The sequence below is a fragment of the Trematomus bernacchii genome, unplaced genomic scaffold, assembly GCF_902827165.1.
Source record: "Trematomus bernacchii unplaced genomic scaffold, fTreBer1.1, whole genome shotgun sequence".
NCBI classification, from domain to species: Eukaryota; Metazoa; Chordata; class Actinopteri; order Perciformes; family Nototheniidae; genus Trematomus; species Trematomus bernacchii.
Genome location: NW_022987851.1, coordinates 7856738 through 7870912, shown reverse-complemented (window position 1 = coordinate 7870912; position 14175 = coordinate 7856738).

Sequence of the window (14175 nt, the reverse complement as noted above, 5' to 3'; positions counted from 1 at the left end):
TTTGATGTTGATGGTGGGAAATAAAATTGGAATCGTTTCAGAATAGCTCATAATCCTCTTATGGCATGTTGTTAGTGGTGTTTTATGATGTTCAGAATCAAATCAGCCAGCAGCAAAGCACAGGTTAGAACCGGGGAAGACTAACATAACAATGTTTTTGATGGAGATAGCGCATCAAAGGAGTAAAAATAAAGAGACAATCTTCATCATGCAAATGTCCCCCCTGAAAATGACATATTTGTTGTCATTATTTATTTTACTAAAATGCAGCCTTGATCCCTGATTCATGACCTATTCACATTTTGTCCCAAACAAAATTCCCAATGAAAGTTCCGTATTAACATTTGTGAGGATATTTAGAGTGAAAGTGTTAGACTACATGAATAACTATACCGTGAACTTATGACCTGTAGCCCTTTAGCAAGAATAATGGGTTAGGTGGAGAGCAGTTTTGAAGCATGCATTTCAATGAAGAGCAGAATTAAAAATGAGAAACCAGATTACCCAGGAAGAATTCCAAAGTTACATTTCTAAATATGTTTTCATTGTTGTGTTTAACTGTGACCGGCAACTACTCTGGGTTCACTGTTAATGTTGGTTCATTGTCTTTTTTGTGTATTTTTCTTTTGATAAAGCTCGCCAGGATACCCTCCCTGAAAATTGCTTAATTCCAGAATGCGTACTGATGGTGGCACCACACAGAGTATGCAAACCTCATTAAAACTTCCTCCCCTGCCTGTGTGTTGACAACTGTTGGTAAATATCAAGCAGCATGGTAGCGACAACTGAATAGCAATTCATTTCATGCACACTTGATCTAGATTTCCTGGCTGGTTGTATTTCTTAAAGGGCTAGTGTTTAGTATTTAGGGGGATCTTTCAGCAGAAATACAGTATATTATTTACGTTGATTTATTTTTGTATAATCCCCAAAAGCTAAGAATCATTGTGTTTTCTTAAGTTTAGTGTGAGCCCTTCATAGATGTTTTTAAACTAGCTCAGAATGGACACACCAAACACTGGCTCTAAATAAGGCATTTCACATTACCTGAAGGCCTCACTATTCCTCTGAATTTCATATTCAAGTTACATAATTGACAGTAATGAGTTTAGGAATACACACTTTTTCTAGCATGCAGTGTTATATGCAGAGTTTTAACCCTTAAATCTAATATAATATCACGCTCGGCCCAAACAGTCTGTACCTAATCCTAACAATATCTTCCCCAGAAATGCTGCACTGTAAAAAGAAAAGCAGCAAACAAAAATGTGAATAATGGGTTAACATTAATTGCTGGATCCATTAGTGCCCACTCATCCAAACTCAAATAGCAGAGTACAAATATACATGCACATGGAGTGAGATGTAGAGTTGGGTTTGAAAAAACGTACAAATTGTTTTCTTCGTTTGACTACTAATTTATGCCATTATGACTCTTTAGAAGCTGGGGACCATGCTGTGAAAATGTAGGAGCTGTATTGCCGACAGGATGAAGGCAACAAGATTCAGGACCAGCGAGTTTATGTTCAAAATAGTTTGCCCTTCAGCTGCTTTACCATAACTTATAAAGACAGAGTTCTGGTCCAGTTCTAGTTTTCTGTGATTAGGTCAATTTGTTTTCTTTGATAACAATAACTCAGGGTACTCAGGGATAGATTAATTCTACCATTCAGTTTAAATCCACTTATAGCAGTCCAGTATTTCTACACTAATGTGTCCCAATGGTCATTAATATCACTTAAATGGCTGTCAGTATTATTATTATCTTTATTGTCTCCATTATTATTGCTCTGGCATGGCCTCATTAAAGTCAGGCCTCATGCAAATTCACAGCAGCAATGATGAGTGCAGAAACTTTCCTCTGATGAGTAGAAAAAGCATAGATGTAATGGAGCGTGACATTTAAATGGAATGGAGCTCTGTTGTTTCATCTGTCCTCTCTGAACAATAACTTTGAAGAGGGCCAGATAGAGACACTCTCCACTTTTGTTTTATGTAGTAATTTCACTGTGCTCCCTGTGTAGTGTACTTCCCTGTTATGAGTCAAAGCTGCATTAACAGCAGTGTATGACTCCAGGTACTTGACATTTCTTTTATTTTTTATTTTGTTGGAGAGTGTTCTGAAATGCTAGTGGCTCTGTTAGGCTGTTCTTGGACACAGCAGTTCGCTGTGCCTACATCAGCATGCTAACATGCTAATGGCTAGAAGGTATAATGTTTACCATATTCATCATCAGAGTTAAGTGTGTCAGCATGCCAACATTTGTTAATTAATACACACACATAAAGCTTAGGCTTATGGGAATGTCATCACTGCTGCGAGAAGATCAGTCGTATGTGTGATCTATTGAGGTTTTGACCTTATATACAGTAGCTAGATGAAAAGGCAGGAGATTCACAGAGTAAGCAAAGATTCCCCATGTTTACTCAAATGGTGACAATCTGTGAAAGTTGTTGTACTAAATGGCTAAAAGCCGTACACCATTCTTAGAAAAAAAAGAACGCTTTACTTCATCGTTCTCACAGAACAGTCAAAGGCAAACAAAGTTCAGATGCAAGTAAGCATGTCCTCATCACTGGCGATAACCTTCTCACCCAGGCATGATTGCTTTGGGAAAGTTGTAATGGATTTTTATTTTTATTGCAGTCACCTCTTGACTGAAAGGCTTTTTGTTCTGCAGAGTGTTTACACTACTTATCTGCAGCATTATTAAAAAAACATCACAGATGTAATTAGCAATACATTTGATTGAGTAAATAGGAGAGGATAAGCACTGTGTGTTGGTAAATGTTTGTCTTTATATAACTAGTTTCAACTTGTGTTAGAGATGGGTACTAGTCACTGATAGGGGCTTTGATTGAAGTTGTCCAATCCTGTTATGTGAGGCAAATTGGTGTACAGCACAAAGGGTAATACATATTCCTGCAGATAATGAGTTGATATCACTGCCCTTCATCCTTTACATCCATGCACACTAATCAAATTACGAGACAACCAGAGGACAAATTCCATGCCTTGCAAAACAAAAGCATGCAGAGAGCAGCTTAAATGTTCAGGTCTGAGACAGACGTTTGGGGTCTGTAAGTAGCATGTCAATAAGACAGTGACAAGTAGGATTAGAAATTCATTTCAACATTGTCAGAAACCTATCCATAATGTATTATGACTGTCACTCCTATCTACATTTATAGTTTTTGACGCTTTCCATGATGTCTTTCAAACTGTCAGTGTTATACCATTTCAATATTATGTGAGTTTGCTTCTTCAGCTTCTGAGGATGCATGAATGTTATTTGATTTATACCCTGCCCCAGAAAAACTCTGTCCTAAAGTGATTTGATAGGCTGATCTGGGCATGTATCTTTTAATTTTGAGTGGTATTCCTTACAGCAGCCCCATAACTTAAAGCTGTGTCATCGTGTGGTGTTATATATTTCCAGAGAGGCAGATTGTTGATCGAATCAAAGATAAACAAGCGGCCTTCCTGCATGCTTTTGTGCTAGGCCCATGCCTGATATCCCCGGGGGGAGATTAGCAGGTAGAGGACAGATTGAAACCAGACAGAGAGGGGATGATGAATTGGAGTATCAGTTCCAGGAAAATAATACACAGTACCCACCTCTGCTTTCCCAGAGTCCTAACAGTGTGGCCGATGTTGCTCTTATACCCAAAGAGATGTAAAGGTCTTCATATTTATTTCAAACAATGCTGTAAGCCCAGCACCAGTGAGGCAGCAACAATCAATCATCTTTAAAGTTGACAATAGAGTGATGCTCAGGGTACACAGAACAGATATAGCCTGATTTGTTTTTCCAATGTTGGTAATCATTCATCCTAAATAACATCAAATTGACAAGCCAGCTTTACAAATTCATAACAAAAAATGACAATGTCCAAAGTATCCATCACTGTGAAACATGCAAATTGAACATATCCATCATTTATTTACAGATAGGAAAGGGAAATTGTCTCTGAAAGATGACTCAGTGTCACTAGCATCTGTCTGTTCCATGTGTAGATAACAGATCGGCAGAACCTACGTCAGATAATCACTGCCTGTTGAAAGCGAACAATCAGGGTGTAAAGCTACAAGTTCCTTATACGTCACCTCAAGGCTACACTATGTTTGTGAAACTGATCCTGCAAATTGCGCTCAAACATGACATGTGTGACTCCACTGATGTCCTGACCAGCAAGTGACAGTAGATTTTGTTTCTAAATCTAGAGTGGAGAGAAAAACCCATTAAAGTCCTCTTAGTGGCACAGAGCATGGGGGCTGCAGAGTGCCGTGCATGGTGTGCCAAGTGGCTAGCTGTGCATAAAAGGAAATCATTTACGTGTCTGAAGCGGCCAGCTCCTGATTTGCACTTAAGTCAATCGTAACTGATGTATCTGAATAATATAATATATAGTCTTTTAATTTCTCAGCATACCTTGTTCCTTTTGACCTTGTATGTAAATGTATGGCTCTTCAATGAAGGAGAATTTATCTCCGGAAAATGGTGTGAATGAGAATACCATTAATATGCGGGATAATTATCTTTTGGTCTGAGGTTTGGCTGCACAATAGATGCTGATTCTTACATTCACTTACAGAATTTCATTGAACATTGTTCTCATGTGCAAATGAGTCTTCATATTCACTATGTCATTAAACATGCCATTGCTGTGATGGCATTAGATCGCATAACAAGAGGTGGCAGAACAGCGCAGTGGAGAACAGTGTCACATCTCTGCTAAGTGAGACCCTGACCACTTGACGGCTCACAGAAAATAACCAGATTCAAAAAACAGAATAGAAATACAATGCATGAGACAATTTTATTCAGCGAAGGATGGTCTTATTATATATTATGCCTCTCTCTTCCCTTTGGTATGCTTTGGCATAAAGCAATCAGAGCCTTGGTAAGAGAAAACATGAGCATGCTTTGTGAATTGTATGGATGATACATACATTCTGCACACAAGCAGTTACTTTGTACTATCATTTGGAGATGTCAGCTTGCAAGGGAGGTTTTGGAGATTATCCCAAAAAATTGTGATAAGGAGGTATTCTTGAGTATTTAGCCCTTAAGATGTCGGTATAAAAAGATCAACAATATCTTGTATAATTGTCTTTACGCCTTCCAAGGTCCTGTATGCAAATTGTACACTTTCCATCTGCCTGAAAACTGTTAGCTTCATCGACCAGCTGTTTGTTAGAGACGAGTTAATACCAGACATACATCTCCAGCTTTACAAGTAGCCTTGAAGTTTTTGCTTAGTCTTACTATCTACTCCCACCCATTTCTCAGTTTCATCGTCTGCAGTGAATAACTTGGTGCTCTCCAAGATTCCAGTGCTAATTGTGCTAAGTTTCTCTTTGTTAAGAATCACAAATAGTCAACTCTAAACCATGTTTCTCATATTGATACTCACTCTTTGGTATTTTTGATGGGAAGTCAGACGATAAAAACTATACCGTCTTCCTCATAGACACACACATCCTCCATAGCAGGACTGTGGCTCCAACACATCAGTGTGTCCAATGATTTTACAGTTCATCTGTGGCCTCTTCAATACTTCTGGTGGAATCATGCGTCACAGCATAGTCCAGGCAGTCAAAGCATCACTGCGAGACATGAGAGCTTTGATCCCCCCTACTGACCCGCCACTTCACTGCCTTCTCCCTCTGCAGCCACCTCTCAGTCGGGGACTGAACTCTTGAGCTGTATATCAAAGATTTCAAAGGACGACCCATATTCTCCATTAAAGGAGTGAATACATGAATCAAGGATCATCATGCTTTAAACTTTCAGCTGTGAGGTAGTTGGTTCCAAGCTGAAAACATTCACATTGTAGCAAGAAATCTCATATGGAATAGCTGCAGGAGTATCACAAATAACCCTGAAAAATGTCAAATAGTGATTGAACTTATACAATCCCCAAGTTGAAAGTAAAATGTAGCTTACTCTGAAGACGTATAGCTAATGTGATTGTATGCATGTCTGTGTGGGTCATGGCTCTCACAGCTGGTTTAAAGAATCTCTTTTTAATTGGTTTGCAGACTTTCAAGTGCTGAACACTACCTACGTGCTGTGCTGTGACAATCCTCCACATCCTGCTTTATCCGGATTTTTCTATATTCCTCGAAGAAACCAGAGGAACACTCAGATCAGGTCAGAGCTGCGGCGCTGAGCTATGCAACTGCTTTGAATTCTACCTTTCTTTTGTGTTGTGCACGCATGTGTTATTTCTTGATGGCTACCCTAACAGAAATATCACCACAGGCAATTTGTTGCAGCCAAGAACACCTGGCTCACTTTAGAAGAAAAAACACACACGGGAAACATGTTCTTAGGCTCAATTGGAAATTGCATCAGTGCTGTTTCGTATTGAATTGAATACATGCTGGTTTAATCAGAACAACACAGTTTTTCCATCTCAGTTATTTAAAAAAATAACAAAATTAAAACAATGTTTTAGGCTTGTCGTGCACCTGGTGCTATGTGACTCACAGCTCTGCTGTCAGCATGACAAGCCCTGTGTGCGCATACAGTTGACAAAGCAATGTTGTTGTTCTGGTCTAGACGGAGCTCTCGGGCATCCTATCATCTTGAATCAGTAGCTTGCTCTCCCTGAGTGCTAAAACAGTAAGAGGTTGATGGCCAGCCATTGAACTGCATACCAGCCTTGTCAGGAGATCTGCTCTTAACAGCAGCAGCTGTGTTTCTATGAGGCTCTGAGTTCACATATCACAGTCACTTTTCAAAAAGCAAGACCTTATTTTGATTTACTTCTGACCCATGTAAGAGCCCTGAGAGATATTTTTAGATGGTACTTTCTCAGGAAGTGTAGGTGTTTAAAGTTGAATTATGTACACCCTCCAACACTCATTCTCCCATTATTCTGTATATTATTATTCGGTATTCATAATTCTCATCATTATTGTTTTCCAAGCATACAGGTCAGTTGTGCTGCTTTCACCTTTTTCTCTTTGAACATATTTTCCCTCTTATCATGTTCTTTAACGCCATCTGCTGGACTTCTTTAAATAATTTCCCTGAAATTGAAAGAGGGGTATGACTCACTGTACACATCAATACAATACACATTATACTATATTTTGGTTTACGTGGCATTTGCAGCTTGTAGGTAACTCTTCCATATTCTTTTGTTTGAGGCAAGGCAATTGGCTAGCATTATCATTTTTACAGTTTATATTCCTCCTTCATATTCCTTTCTTATTGATTTGTTGTGCAACCATTAAACATTTGTGTAAGTGTAGAAATGGCTGACAAGCCAGGAAGCTCGTTAAGTGTGTAAACTCATTATATGACAGTTCTGTGTACTGTAAATATTTTATGTTTGCAGCAGTATATCCACAAATGACTCAAGATGTGGACAAACTTTTGATACAGTTATCGAAGAGGGATCAGTTGTAGTAATATATATATATTTTTTTAATTGTATTTCAGGTACCTTTATTGTAACATTGATTATGTTCTTGTATTGATGTGGTGTTTATATGGGGATTTATTTCCTGCTGAGTTATGTTTTGTGTAGAAGCCCATTAGAAGGAGAAGTGCTGCAAACCAATTAGCTGTTCTCATAAAGATAAAAAGTTGCAAAAATGAAGTGAAATACATTAGCAAGGCTTTTTATTTATTATTTCGATATGGTAGGCTAATGACCTTAGGCTACTAATAATAAATAGGCCAACCCAACTAATTAATAATGCATTGAATAAATCATTGTTCCATATGACTGTCTATTACATTTCTTGTGACTGTGGAGCACCATGCTTAAATGTTTCCTGATATTTTTAACTCGGTGTATTGTAGCCTCGATGATGTTAGCGTGTGTAGTCAGACCCTCCACAGGGCGCTGACATGGCCCCGAGCCAGGTCAGCGTGCAGAGGAAAGCCGATGCTTTGCATGCTTTTCATTATTCAGGAGGACATGAGCAGGGGCCTGCTGGGGGCGGAGTCTGTCTCAGAGCTGATGGAGGAGGACACCGAGCGGAGAAGTGCATCCGAACAAGTGGATCGCCTGGAGGGACGCTGAGGCTCAAACTTTGACTCACTTCTCGAGTGGAGATGGAGTAAGCAAAGCAAAAGCACCTGCTGTAGCCGAAGGTATTTATCATATTTTCAAACGTTGGCACGTCTGTTGAAGTTTGTGCACTTCATCTTATGGCGCTGTAACCGTATTGTGTTGTTTTCAAGCCAGAAGAAAACTCTCAGGCCTTTCATGAGTTATAGTGCCGTCGTATAGTGCTCTAGGTTCGAGTTGTACTCTTGTTAAATCGCATTTCGAGCTGTTGTAAATACAACTGAACGATAAGAAGTCTTTAAAGGAGTTTAGTTGTGACAGAAAAATCACAAAATGTCGTTTAGTTTTGACATGTTTTCTAAAAGAAAACCAATCCTGAAGCATTGTGTTCCTTTGTACATCTGCGTGACACCTGCAGTCTGTAATTCAGAGTTAACTTGAAGTTACTAAAGCGTGTTTTTTACTCTAACACGAAATACTTTACTTTATAAACATTTCTCTCTAAGTTAGGTGTCCGTAAAAGTAAAACCGTAGAGGGCATTGTGTTGCGTTGGAAAGAAGGAAACACCAATGAAAGAATAGTCTGGTCAATAACTGTTGCATAATCATTAAGTGGGTCCCTTCATTGTCTGTAGCTATTGGCCGTTAAATTAACTTTTCTCCTTCCATCAACCTCCTACATGATAGGCTACTTCAGCTGGGAAAAGTATTCGAAAACTGTACAATTATTAAGATGCCCCATCCCTAGTTATTGACTACTTGAGGCATCGAGACCATGGAGAGATAGACTTCCCCCCCCCCCCCCCCCTGCTGACCCTTGATGGATGTTTGGATGGTGCTTGTTTTCCCATTTCTGGTTAGTGAGTTTGGCAAACATAATTTCAACCTTATCGAAAACAGTTCCCGTAATGTATTATATCTATTAGACTGAAATGTGCCTTAAACTAAAGGAATCTCTTTTGTTTTTATGAATAGCATTAAAATAAATACCTTGCTTATTACAGTACGTTAGTCAGACATGGGACGAACATTTTGATATCTCTAGAGTAGAGACGCACCCTCACAAAGCCTTTACACAAAAAGCTTCTCAAATTATTTTACTCTTGATTATTTTGTGTGGTACGGTTTTTGGTAAACAAACAGAACAAATGTTTCTTTGTGCAAAAGAGCACCGTAAATAATGTTCACCTAATCTGACTTGACATTAATAGCACCAGTAAAGACTATTGTTTTGCATGTTAATGCCGACCTAAAAAGTTTCTCACATGAAAACTCTGTCAAACTTTCCATCAAAAATAGTTATATCCCTACTGTCAATACTGATCTATAATACTGTAATTCCAAAGTCAGTGCAAAGATGTTTTTCTTTAAGCTGACTTGTTTAATTAAGAAAAACAGGCCTGCATCTCGTACCATTAAAAGTACAGAATAAACATTTTAAGGGTTTTCATTTGAACCACATCCAATAACATTATCGAGGCCTCTTTAGGAGAGAGTAGCTCCCCCTCACAACAGAGTCTGTGCATGCCTGTAGGCAGTGGATATAATGAAGGATGTAAAAACATAATTTAAGTCTTTCCTTTTTGATATTTATAATCCCTTCTGACTTCCTCAGATAAACTCCTGCCCATGGCAATAAAAGACTGAATCAATGATGAAAATGTAATTAACAGTTAGTACCATGCCGACATTGGCCAAACATTCAAACTTCCATCAGGAGAATTAGATAAATTCCCACCAAAAGCTACGAATATCTGTTGAGGCACAAACCCATAAGGACATAATCACCTCCTGTAAGTGGATACGCATTGTGTTCACCTCACCTGGTCTCTTGTTTTCAGAGGCCACAGTGGCTGCATGTGTTCAGTATGAAGCCCCTCCCTCCCCAGGTTGATAATAGGCCAGCCGAGTAGGGAACAGGTGCAGATTGCGGGCTTGTTTGTAGCCCTTGAATAGTCCTTATGTGTATTGATCTAACCCTGCACATAGGACAGGTGCCCATTTGTTTCCACCTGTTATGTGACGTTATAATAAACGTGGAGATTGATGGATCAAATAGCCAAGATCCGGAGATTGGGCAAGCATGACCTGAAAAACTTGTAAAAGCTTCACAGCCTTGATCCCATGTGGTATTATTAAGTCATTATGCAAAGTCCTTCCACTTAGCATTCAAGAGATTTGTAAATCTTTAAACAGCACCACTGTACAGTAGCTTAAAGCTGCTTGTTCTTTGAGCGTCTAGAGAAAACAGATAAGTAAAACGCACACCAGTGGCACTTTTATATACATGGATATTTGTATCACTTGAAGTTGTGTTACGTAACAGTCATCTGTAGCTAGCTTCAGTTCCCACAGTGTGCTGCTGCCTGTTTGACCACTTGTTGCATGGGTGTGCTATTCTACAGTCCGTGAGCATAGCTGGATTTAACCTTCAGCTGGTTTGTGCTAACTTTAGCGCCTGATATCTATCAATTATTCATCTTGGTGTGGTCTCTACCTGTGCCAATCTAAATGTGTCTCACCATGGTAACAGCCCTGTGTCTCAGCCAGAGAGTATTTCAGTGGCCGTGCCGACCTTGTTTCTCAGTCCAGGCTGTTCTGCTCTGCTCCACATTCTCACACATGCAATGAGACAAACATAGACACAGTAGAACTTATCTTAACTTTAATCGGTCAACTTAATTGGTTTCTTTAGTTTTTAGACTTGAGAAAAGTCTTAATAAAAGAACTGCTGATATAGAATTATTATTATTATTCCCCATTGTTTTCAGCATTATTGATCACGGATCTGATCGGGTTGACATTTGTCTCCAATTCATAAAGTACTGTCCTAGTTTTGTTGCTATTTTATATGTTGAAATATACTTGTTAGTTGCTATACTATAATAACCACTGTCACATCTTAATCTGTAAAATCATGTTAATATATTTGAAACACTTCTCATTTAGTTAGAACATTTGATACAAAAGCTTGTCTGTTTTCTTACAAGTTTATAGTTGTTGAAAAATTAAAAGAAATAATAGTAAATATAAGCTTATAAAAACCCAGTCACATGATGCATTTCCTACTGAATGATGATCCTTTCTTTATCCAGATGTAGGTTATTAATTGACTCAGCAAATAACTGCACATTTTTATGTTGTCAGTTGTACATGTGTATAAACCTCAGGGCTGATTGCAGTTGTGAAGGTTTATAAGATACATGTCTGTGTATTTCGGTTGAACACTAGAGGGTGCACTATTACTGCAACATCCTTTGCTAGCTCGTGACATTTACAGTAATACTACACAATAGCATGTGTCCCAGTTACTTACTTTTTTTTCAGCTCTCTCATTATTTAAGATTTGTATTGTTATTTCCTTTTTTTAAATACAAAAATCTTGAATGTGAAGAGGAAAAGACAGTTAGTGAGACACGGTGCATTTACTTATTGAGCCCTGAGTGAGCGATTAATCATTTCTGATTAAAGTAAAAGTAGAAATGTAAAAATTAAACCTTAAAAATGTTATTCAGCACACAAATCGAAAAACTTAAAACGTGAAAAAAGAAGCAGGCTCATTCTAACTGGAATGGTCTTAGCGTAGGAAAACATGACTTGTGTGGTATGTTTGTGTTTTGGTGGCTATGAAGATGTGTTTGATAAGGATTCCTGCTGGAGGTGTACTGACTTTGGATCCTGTCTTTCAACCCAAAACACAAAGCATGTCTTTAGATGTTGTGAAGACACCTTTTTCTTTGCTTTTTTACTTACTATAACAACATGATGATTCTTGTCCTGAAGAATGTTTTTTAAGTACGTCAAGATGAATGTTCTTTGTTGTTTTTGACAGTTGTGTGTAGTGCGCTGCTGCAGAAGCATTCCTTTGTTTTCTTTAGGCTACCTTTTCTTTGACAGGTGGATGAAAAGTGAACTGCTGGACTCATTAGACTGGAAACCAGGGGCTCCCTGTTGTGCTGCTGTTCTCTTTGACATACTTCAACTCTGCATGTTCAGTCAGCTCTGAAATTAATCATATTCAGTAATGTTTGACGTTTTAATAGTGGCCACATGGCTCTGTGTTGTTCTGCAACACAAATTCTTGAAAAAAACACATCAGTGACGTGAAAACAGATTGTATAGTCTGGTTGTTCCATGTTCTAACTGTGGTTTCTTCCTAAAACAGAAAACGCCTTCACCTCACGCACTAACACAGGGTGTTTGTATTGCTGATATTGGTCAGACTTGGAAAAACTGGTTCATGTTGTAGGTGTGTCCAGTTAGTGTTCACGTCAGTGGTTGAAAAGACTGAATAGAGCATAAGCTTCAGACTGTGTGAACGTTTCTCTGGATTTACGTGTTACTTCACACCTCTCGTGAATGACAGCCGCCATAAACAGCAGGACATAGAGTGGTGGGAAGCCAACCTCAGCAGGACTGGATTTTGAAGAAAGTGTTGGGAATGTGCAGATTGTTTTTAACTGAACCAATGATGGATCCACTGAGGACTTTCTCCCGTTCATGTTAAGGATTTTTTTTCTCTATCAAACATCTCTGAATGTGAAGCGGCGTTTTTCTGCAGCTTTAAAATACAGCACATGAAATTTAAGAAATTAGTTTGCGCCTCATTTACGCTGCCAGAAGCAAGCCTTGAGTGTTTAAACTTTGATGTGAGGACTCCAAGACAAATACAGGATATTTATTCAGGAATGCCTCGTGGGCTTACAGTAGGCGGGGATGTTGTAGCTGTCAGAGTGGCCTCTTTTCCCCTCTCCCTCCCTCTTCAGTAATGACTTTGCCCCTCTCTTCTCTGCCTGTTGCTTTTTTGCTGAAAAGAGGAGGGGCTGTCTCAGTAATCCTATACCTGCCCAATTCATGAATGTTACTCTAACTTGCTGAACTGCCCTGACAAGTGCAGGGGTTAAAACACATCAGCAGACCGAGGCTGACAGCTGTGGCTGCAGATATCTGCTGCCCGACCAAGAGGAGCTTTTGAGGAAGGAAAAGGAAGAGAAAAAATAGACACTACACTAAAGAAAAGAGGGAGAAACCTGGCACAGCTTCAAATGTCTTCTTTGGAAGAATGACAGAAGTATCTGAGGGCTCCCTGCCATCCAACATGTCTTTAGAAGAGAGTGAGACGGATTGCTCTGAGGGACACGATGAGGTTGTCCCGGGGCGCATTGCCAGCTCACCTCTGGATCCATTCCCAGCTAGGGACTTCAGAGTGAAGTTCAAAAAGATGCGCCACAAGCAGAGGCCCACCATTCTCGAAAGTAGGTACCGCTTTGACTCTGTGAAGCGCTCGTAATTACCTCAAGAATTCCGTTTTTAATCTGGCAGAAATGTGTTTGATTGAAAATTGCTGTGCAGAGGCAAAACAAGAATGTCAGCTACTAATACCATCGCTTTGTGAAATGCCTCACCTCCCCCTTGTATTTATCATACTCATACTGAAATCTGATGGCTTGTTAATAATGGAGTCCGACAGTGCAAGAGTATCATACTGTTTTTGATTTTATTTAGCTGAGCTCATTGTACCAAATCTGCTTTTGTATCTGACCTCACTTTCTTAAATGTCTGTTAGGTTGTTGTCTTAAAGTACATAGGGTCATAAAAGAATATGTGACCAAGAAAGAGAAGAAGAAACTAGAGTGGCCAGGGGTAGAGAGTAGGGGTAATAGGGAGTCAAGTGTTTAAGCCTGATAACCACAAAGATGGCTGACCTGGACAGACATAACTCACATTCCTTACCTTCATCAGAGCCTGATAATGCTTTTAATAAGTGCTTAATGTGTCCGAGCCGTCGTCCACCTAAAGCCTATTTAAGGACAAATGTTCTGGAATCAGCAATGCTTTTCGGATTTATTCACCTGTTGCAAGTGTTGCTTCAAATCTGCCGCTGGTGAAGCTGCCAATAAACAGACCTGCAAAGCTAGGTTATTATGGAAGTATTACTGAAGCAGATTCCTGCTTAAGAAGTGACACGGATCCTATCCAGTGTGCCAGCAGACAGTCAGTGCTTTATGTCTAAATGTTTGGTCACATTTCTTCCGACAAGTTTAGAGCTATCCAGATAAAGGTAGTCCGATATTTTCACGTTATGCTCTCTTGGTTGTTATAACATCATATAACATTGAGTTTTCCTCTCTGGTATCTATT